This window comes from Schistocerca nitens, chromosome 5 (genome assembly GCF_023898315.1).
Source record: "Schistocerca nitens isolate TAMUIC-IGC-003100 chromosome 5, iqSchNite1.1, whole genome shotgun sequence".
Lineage (NCBI taxonomy): Eukaryota > Metazoa > Arthropoda > Insecta > Orthoptera > Acrididae > Schistocerca > Schistocerca nitens.
Genome location: NC_064618.1, coordinates 712,297,751 through 712,307,341, shown reverse-complemented (window position 1 = coordinate 712,307,341; position 9,591 = coordinate 712,297,751).

The following is a 9,591-nucleotide window of genomic DNA, read 5'->3' as shown; positions in this document are numbered from 1 at the left end:
GAATACTTCAGAGGAAATGCAAAACAGGACGAACAGGCTCACAGCAGAGCCAGAAATTAATTTGCCTCCAACTAACCAAATTGATTTGGCAGAACTCATAAAAGCCTTATTGCATCAAAATAAAGAAAACGCAGAGAAATCAGAAAAATCGTTCCGATAACAAAAAGAATCATCCGAAAAATCGATCCGAGAGCTAGGCGAACAAATGACGCAGAAATCTGAAAAATCGATCCGCGAGCTAGGCGAACAAATAGACGAAAAACTAATCCAGCAGACAAATAAAGTCGACAAGTCGATGCAGAGAGTGTCCGATGATATCTCACAAAGAATAAACAATCTGACAAGTGAAATAAAAAGTGATATTATGAAAGAATTAGGCCGTACATTTGAACAAATCGATGATCATCTGCAAGCCTTAGAACAGGGCAAGCGGAGTCACGATGCAGAATCGAAAGAGAGCGAGGAACAGCTACTTAGGAATTTCCAAGCTCTGAGAGAAGAATGCCAAAGGGAATACCAGCAGGTACTCTGCAGGGTCCAGGAGGCGGAAACGCATTGTCCTGCATCCGTTAGCAACACAGTAGCGGACAATAGTCAAGCGATTCACGCACTCGAATAGCAAGTAGAACAATTGAAGCAGACTGGGGCGGTGGACAACAGACAAATACATGATAAGATTGCGGCATTAGCGGACATCGTAGGCACGATGAAGGTGACGGAGAGCGATAACAATGCTACACCGGTAGCGGTCGTAGAGACCGAAGAAGTGCGTTTGCTTCTTAGATTTCAGAAGGGACAGTTCGAAGTGAACAGGCGGCACAAAACTGTAACAGGCAAATTACAAGAACGCGTGGCGCATCTGGAAAGCCGCATGGGGTGTGATTCCGAACTCGTCAATAGCACTAAAAATAGCCATATGAACAGTGCAGAGAGGGACTCCGGCCACGAGGGAGATTTTGACAACAGGGAAGAATGTATTTTGAGGGGCAGACATGAGAAAAATAGAAACATTCAAGGGCCTCGCCGGGAGGAAATGCGGGGATTTGATTTCAAACATTTCCTTACGGTGAGAAAGTTTGAGATATTTCGAAATTCGCAAAAAGGAATACATCCACGAGCATGGCTCGAGCAATTTGAATTCTGTCTTCCCCCCGACTGGGCAAGTTCACATAAGATAGAATATATGTGTGGCTATTTGGAAGGCGAACCGGCGATTCGCATGAGGTCGGCAGCGCGTTACTGCAATTCCGCTCGGGAGTTTCGACAAGCCTTTCTGTCCGCCTACTGGTCGGAAGCGGCACAAGATAGGGTCAAGCATGGAATAATTATGCTGCCAAATTTGAACCAGTCTGGTTTCGGCAGCCCAGCACGCCTATTCGACCACATGCTGCAGGCAAATCAATTTCTATACGACCCATACGGGCCTGCGGAACTAATTAGGATATGCATCACCAAATTGCCGATGCACTTGCGCCGCGTCATTCTTGCGCGACGATGCAAAGAGGACGTGGAAACGTTTAAGACACTTCTCCAAGAGTTGGAATATAATACAGCAGAATGCCCACCTAATCAGGCACAAAGTTATTACGGGGCATAGCAGCGCGATCGCAGCCGTGGCCGTAGTACGAATCAACGGCGTGACTGGTAGTCGCGACGCGAACGGAACAATAATCGGGACCGGCCGTATAGAAACTGGGGTAACAGTCGCGAACACAGGTGGAACAACGAAAATGATCGAAGACGTGGACAGGATCGTGAACGCAACAGTTACGGCAACCAGAATCGATACTACGGTGAACACGGTGGGAAAAGGACTGTAGGCGGAGCACCTCATGATGTTGAAATTCGGCCGGCTAACCCTAGACATAATCCAGCAAATGGAAATGAACAAAATCGGCAATGACAAACGATCAGCGCAGAAGGCGCCCAATCGGAACAAATGAGCGACATGACAAATGAGTGCATACGGTATATAGAGAGGGAAGATATTAGAGAGGATTTGTTGCAAGAAACTACGAGTGCTAAAATTTCGGGAATAAATCCAGTCGTGACAGTTGCAGTAAACGAAATATGTTTTAAGTGTGTCATTGACACTGGAAGCCCTTTCTCCATAGTGAGCGAGGCAGCATTTCAAAAATGCGAAGGGACTGGGACTTGGCCCGTTTTTCAAGTGCGAGGAATAAAGGTGAAGTGCGCAATCTACGGTAAGAGCGTAGCAATCCGAAGGCAGACTCGGCTTAATTTTACCTGCCAGGGAAGAGAGTTTGAGTACAACTTCTTTGTGCTCCCAATGCTGAATGTGGCAATGATTTTAGGAAATGACTTCATGAATGCCCACCATGCAGTAATTGACATGGGTGGAGGAGTAATGGCAGTTCAAGTTGGGGATCAGCCAATTAATTTAGTATTTGATGAATGCATATTACGTGCCGAGTCAGAAATTAGTTACCTAAAATTTCAAGCTCAAACAGAGTCGCAACCCAGACTGGAGCTACTCGTGAACTATATAAGTGAGTCGTTCTCTACGTCTGGTGAGCAGGGGAAAGATGTTTTTGCTGATGCACTGAGAAAGAGCATCGCGGGTGTCAGAACCACGGACAGGGAAAAGGAGAAATTGTATTGCCTACTTAGGAATCATGAACGGGTATTTTCTGAGACCCCGGGGTCGATTAAGGTTCAAATGGCTCTGAGCATTATGGGACTTAACATCTATGGTCATCAGTCGGTCGATTAAGGGTTTTACTTACCAATTCAGATTACGTGACCATCAGAAGTTTTCTGTTAGACCATACCTTATTCCCGTGGCGTATAAAGCCCAGGTGGAGAAGGAAATAAACAAGATGTTAGAACAAGGAATAATTGAGCGGGCAGTAAGCTCGTACATCTCACCATTGCTTGTCGTACCAAAACGCGACAACTCGGTCCGTTTGGTACTAGACTCGAGACAGATAAACACAATTATTATGTCGGAAACGGACAGGCCTGAGAGCCTTGAGGAACTCTTACAACGTTTCCACGGGTAAAGGTACTATCATCTGTCGACCTCCTTTCGAGTTTTTGGCAAATCGTGCTACACCCATCTTGCAGATTATATACAGCGTTCCTGTGTTATGGAAATTGTTTCCAATTCCGGCGTCTCCCGTTAGGACTAAACGTCTCATCAGCTGCTTTTATAGGGGGATTAAATAGCATTTTGCCTGATGGTTTGAAACAGCGAGTGACAATTTACGTGGATGGCATATTAATTGCGGAAAAGTCGTGGGAGGATCATAATGACGTTCTGAACAGACTACTGGATGTTTTTTAGAAGGCAGGTGTAACAGTCAACTTAGATAAGTCTCAGTTCGGACGAGAGAACATAAAATTCTTATGCCATATTGTCTCGGCAAATGGAATACAACCTTACCCGGAGAAAATTGCGGCGATAGCGGAGTGTGCAATGCCGACAAATAAAAAACAGTTGCGAGCATTCTTAGGCCTGTGTAATTTTTATAAGTGATTTATAAATTTTAGAGTACTTGGTACACCCCGTCTACGTGGACTAACAGGGAAGAACGCTTTGTGGGTCTGGGATCAAGAGGGACAGGATGAATTTTATAAATTGAAAAAGGCGTTGGTAGAGGCTCCCATCCTCGTGCATCCCGACCTGACACAAGAATTCTGTTTAATGAAGGACAGTTCCTTGTCAGGATTAGGTGCGGTACTGTTTCAAACGGAAGGAAATGATGATATTACAGCTTGGAAAACAATCTCGTTTGGGAGCAGGGTGCTCTCTCGATGCGAAAAAAATTATTCCGTGACAGAACTCGAAGCACTCGTGATAGTTTGGGCATTCTCAAAATTTAGGTATTTCTTATTTGGGAGGACCACCAGGGTGTACACTGACCATCGTGCACTCCAATTTCTTATGAGCACAAAAATCACGCATGGGAGACTTGGACGCTGGGCACTATACCTACAGGAATATAATTTCACTGTTGAATACATTCCGCGACAGAAAAATTTAATTGCTGACGCTTTATCGCGCATTCTTATAGGTTTGGTTCACACGGAAGAAGGGGAACTCGGTGAAAATAATTTTAGCATCCTATACTTACAGAATGTAGCGTTCGAGAACTTTGTTACCACCTCTTTAGGGAGTATAGCGGACGAACAAGATAAGGACGCAGTGTTGAAAGATACAGGGTGTTTCAAAAATTACCGGTATATTTGGACGGCAATACAAACTAAACGAGCAGCGATAGAAATACACCGTTGGTTGCAATATGCTTGGGACAACAGTACATTTTCAGGCAGACAAACTTTCGAAATTACAGTAGTTACAATTGTCAACAACAGATGACGCTGCGGTCTGGGAAACTCTATAGTACGATATTTTCCACATATCCACCATGCGTAGCAATAATATGGCGTAGTCTCTGAATGAAATTACCCGAAACCTTTGACAACGTATCTGGCGGAATGGCTTCACATGCAGATGAGATGTACTGCTTCAGCTGTTCAATTATTTCTGGATTCTGGCGGTACACCTGGTCTTTCAGGTGTCCCCACAGAAAGAAGTCACAGGGGTTCATGTCTGGCGAATAGGGAGGCCAATCCACGCCGCCTCCTGTATGTTTCGGATAGCCCAAAGCAATCACACGATCATCGAAATATTCATTCAGGAAATTAAAGACGTCGGCCGTGCGATGTGGCCGGGCACCATCTTGCATAAACCACGAGGTGTTTGCAGTGTCGTCTAAGGCAGTTTGTACCGCCACAAATTCACGAAGAATGTCCAGATAGCGTGATGCAGTAATCGTTTCCGATCTGAAAAATGGGCCAATGATTCCTTTGGAAGAAATGGCGGCCCAGACCAGTACTTTTTGAGGATGCAGGGACGATGGGACTCCAACATGGGGCTTTTCGGTTCCCCATATGCGCCAGTTCTGTTTATTGACGAAGCCGTCCAGGTAAAAATAAGCTTCGTCAGTAAACCAAATGCTGCCCACATGCATATCGCCGTCATCAATCCTGTGCACTATATCGTTAGCGAATGTCTCTCGTGCAGCAATGGTAGCGGCGCTGAGGTGTTGCCGCGTTTGAATTTTGTATGGATAGAGGTGTCAACTCTGGCGCATGAGACGATACGTGGACGTTGGCGTCATTTGGACCGCAGCTGCAACACGGCGAACGGAAACCCGAGGCCGCTGTTGGATCACCTGCTGCACTAGCTGCGCGTTGCCCTCTGTGGTTGCCGTACGCGGTCGCCCTACCTTTCCAGCACGTTCATGCGTCACGTTCCCAGTCCATTGAAATTTTTCAAACAGATCCTTTATTGTATTGCTTTTCGGTCTTTTGGTTACATTAAACCTCCGTTGAAAACTTCGTCTTGTTGCAACAACACTGTGTTCTAGGCAGTGGAATTCCAACACCAGAAAACTCCCCTGTTCTAAGGAATAAACCATGTTGTCCACAGCACACTTGCACGTTGTGAACAGCACACGCTTACAGCAGAAAGACGACGTACAGAATGGCGCACCCACAGACTGCGTTGTCGTCTATATCTTACACATCACTTGCAGCGCCATCTGTTGTTGAAAATTGTAACTACTGTAATTTCGAAAGTTTGTCCGCCTGAAAATGTACTGTTGTCCCAAGCATATTGCAACAAACGGTGTATTTCTATCGCTGCTCGTTTAGTTTTTATTGCCGTTTCAAATACACTCCTGGAAATGGAAAAAAGAACACATTGACACCGGTGTGTCAGACCCACCATACTTGCTCCGGACACTGCGAGAGGGCTGTACAAGCAATGATCACATGCACGGCACAGCGGACACACCAGGAACCGCGGTGTTGGCCGTCGAATGGCGCTAGCTGCGCAGCATTTGTGCACCGCCGCCGTCAGTGTCAGCCAGTTTGCCGTGGCATACGGAGCTCCATCGCAGTCTTTAACACTGGTAGCATGCCGCGACAGCGTGGACGTGAACCGTATGTGCAGTTGACGGACTTTGAGCGAGGGCGTATAGTGGGCATGCGGGAGGCCGGGTGGACGTACCGCCGAATTGCAACACGTGGGGCGTGAGGTCTCCACAGTACATCGATGTTGTCGCCAGTGGTCGGCGGAAGGTGCACGTGCCTGTCGACCTGGGACCGGACCGCAGCGACGCACGGATGCACGCCAAGACCGTAGGATCCTACGCAGTGCCGTAGGGGACCGCACCGCCACTTCCCAGCAAATTAGGGACACTGTTGCTCCTGGGGTATCGGCGAGGACCATTCGCAACCGTCTCCATGAAGCTGGGCTACGGTCCCGCACACCGTTAGGCCGTCTTCCGCTCACGCCCCTAACATCGTGCAGCCCACCTCCAGTGGTGTCGCGACAGGCGTGAATGGAGGGACGAATGGAGACGTGTCGTCTTCAGCGATGAGAGTCGCTTCTGCCTTGGTGCCAATGATGGTCGTATGCGTGTTTGGCGCCGTGCAGGTGAGCGCCACAATCAGGACTGCATACGACCGAGGCACACAGGGCCAACACCCGGCATCATGGTGTGAGGAGCGATCTCCTACACTGGCCGTACAACACTGGTGATCGTCGAGGGGACACTGAATAGTGCACGGTACATCCAAACCGTCATCGAACCCATCGTTCTACCATTCCTAGACCGGCAAGGGAACTTGCTGTTCCAACAGGACAATGCACGTCCGCATGTATCCCGTGCCACCCAACGTGCTCTAGAAGGTGTAAGTCAACTACCCTGGCCAGCAAGATCTCCGGATCTGTCCCCCATTGAGCATGTTTGGGACTGGATGAAGCGTCGTCTCACGCGGTCTGCACGTCCAGCACGAACGCTGGTCCAACTGAGGCGCCAGGTGGAAATGGCATGGCAAGCCGTTCCACAGGACTACATCCAGCATCTCTACGATCGTCTCCGTGGGAGAATAGCAGCCTGCATTGCTGCAAAAGGTGGATATACACTGTACTAGTGCCGACAATGTGCATGCTCTGTTGCCTGTGTCTATGTGCCTGTGGTTCTGTCAGTGTGATCATGTGATGTATCTGACCCCAGGAATGTGTCAATAAAGTTTCCCCTTCCTGGGACAATGAATTCACGGTGTTCTTATTTCAATTTCCAGGAGTGTATACTGGTCATTTTTGAAACACCCTGTATAAAGAAGAAGTGGGAGGACAAGGAGAATGTAGGATTTTTTTTCTTTATTGATTTTCAATTCCCCCCGAAGGGGGCGGGCTGGCAGCAGCTTACTACGCTGCTCTACAGCCTACAGACTTTTGTTTAAAAAAAGGAAGAAGAAGGAAACAAGGAAAAACAAGCGATAAAATGGTGATTTAAAGTGTAAAATGGCGTAAAAATGCGGAAAGTTAAAGCAAAAGGGGTTGGCAATGTTGATAAAAGACACAGGAATCAGACAAGTAACATAGTAGACACACAATTAAAAAACATGGCGACAGTCTGGTTTCTTTTCGCAAGAGATAAAAAAAAAAAGCACACCCAGCGACAGTATGATGGCTGTTCGCTACACTTCCCAAAAGACACAACACGGAGCACACACTGGAAAACACACTGTAAGAACTGCACGAAAAAGGCGGCACAAAGATGGCACTCCCGATCCAAGGCAGATGGGGGGGGGGGAGGCTGGAGTAGGGGGAAAAACAAGGAGGGAGGAGAGGAAAAAACGAAAAGGGGGGGGAACCAAGGAGGGAGAGGACTAATAAAGGGGGTGAAGGGCAGACGCGGGCTCACACAGAAGAAGGGGAACTCAGTGAAAATAATTTTAACATCCTATACTTACAGTACGTAGTGTTCAAGAACTTTGTTACCACCTCTTTAGGGAGTATAGCGGACGAACAAGATAAGGACGCAGTATTGAAAGATATAAAGAAGAAGTGGGAGGACAAGGAGAATGTAGGATTTTTTTTTTCTTTATTGATTTTCAATTCCCCCCCGAAGGGGGCGGGCTGGCAGCAGCTTACTACGCTGCTCTACAGCCTACAGACTTTTGTTTAAAAAAGGAAGAAGAAAGAAACAAGGAAAAACAGGCGATAAAATGGTGATTTAAAGTGTAGAATGGCGTAAAAATGCGGAAAGTTAAAACAGAAAGCAAAAGGGGTTGGCAATGTTGATAAAAGACACAGGAATCAGACAAGTAACATAGTAGACACACAATTAAAAAACATGGCGACAGTCTGGTTTCTGTTCGCAAGAGATAAAAAAAAAGCACACCCAGTGACAGTATGATGGCTGTTCGCTACACTTCCCAAAAGACACAACACGGAGCACACACTGGAAAACACACTGTAAGAACTGCACCAAAAAGGTGGCACAAAGATGGCACTCCCGATCCAAGGCAGATGTGGGGGGGGGGACCTGGAGTAGGGGGAAAAACAAGGAGGGAGGAGAGGAAAAAACGAAAAGGGGGGGAACTAAGGAGGGAGAGGACTAATAAAGGGGGAGAAGGGCAGACGCGAGACGGAATGAGAGGAGGCAGAGGAGGGAAATGTAAAAGGACTCAGGGGAGAGAAGGGGGCAAAGAGAGGGGAGGTGGGGACGAAAGAGGATGGAAGGGGGGGAGAGGGAGACCGGGAAAAAGGACAGAGGAAAGGAGGGGGAGTGAGGATCAGAGTTGATAGGAGGGATAGAGGGAGGGAGAGAGGGCATCATCCGAGAGGGGGAGTTGATGGAAACCACCTTGGGAAAGGAGATGTAGGGTGTAGAGATGCAGGGTAGGGGGGACACAACGGTGAAGACGTGGCAGGGGGTGGGGATCGGAGAGGAGAGGAGCAACCAGGGGGTGAGGGGGTTCAAGACGGCGGGAGGTGTAGAGGATGCGGATATGTTCGAGGAATAGGAGCAGATGGGGGAAAGGAATGAGATCATAGAGAATCCCTGTGGGGGACGGGAGGCGTATACGGAAGGCGAGGCGGAGTGCATGACGCTCAAGGATCTGGAGGGACTTATAGAATTTGGAGGGGGGGGGGCAGATTTCCAAGCAGGACTGGCATAACAGAGGATGGGATGGATTAAGGATTTGTAGGTGTGGAGGATGGTAGAGGGGTGCAAGCCCCATGTCCAGCTGGAGAGGAGTTTGAGGAGATGGAGGCGGTTGTGGGCTTTGGATTGGATGGAGCGGAGATGAGGGATCCAGGTGAGGTGACGGTCAATGGTGAGGCCAAGGTAGGTGAGGGTGGGGGTGAGGCGGACAGGACGGGCACAGACAGTAAGGGATAAATCCAGGAGCCGGAAGGAGCGAGTGGTACGACCTACGGTGATCGCCTGGGTCTTGGAAGGGTTGAGTTTCAGGAGCCACTGGTTACACCATGCAGCAGAAAGGTCAAGGTGGTTCTGGAGAAGGCATTGGGACCGTTGGAGGGTAGGAACGAGGGCGAGGAATGCGGTGTCATCAGCATATTGCAAGAGGTGTACTGGAGGGGGGAGGTTGGGGCATATCTGCCGTGTACAGGAGGTAGAGGAGAGGGGAGAGGACAGAGCCCTGGGGCACACCTGCAGAGGGGTGGAAGGTGTGGGAATTGGCATTATGGATGGTAACATAGGAGGGGCGGTGGGAGAGGAAGGAGGCCACCAGACGGAT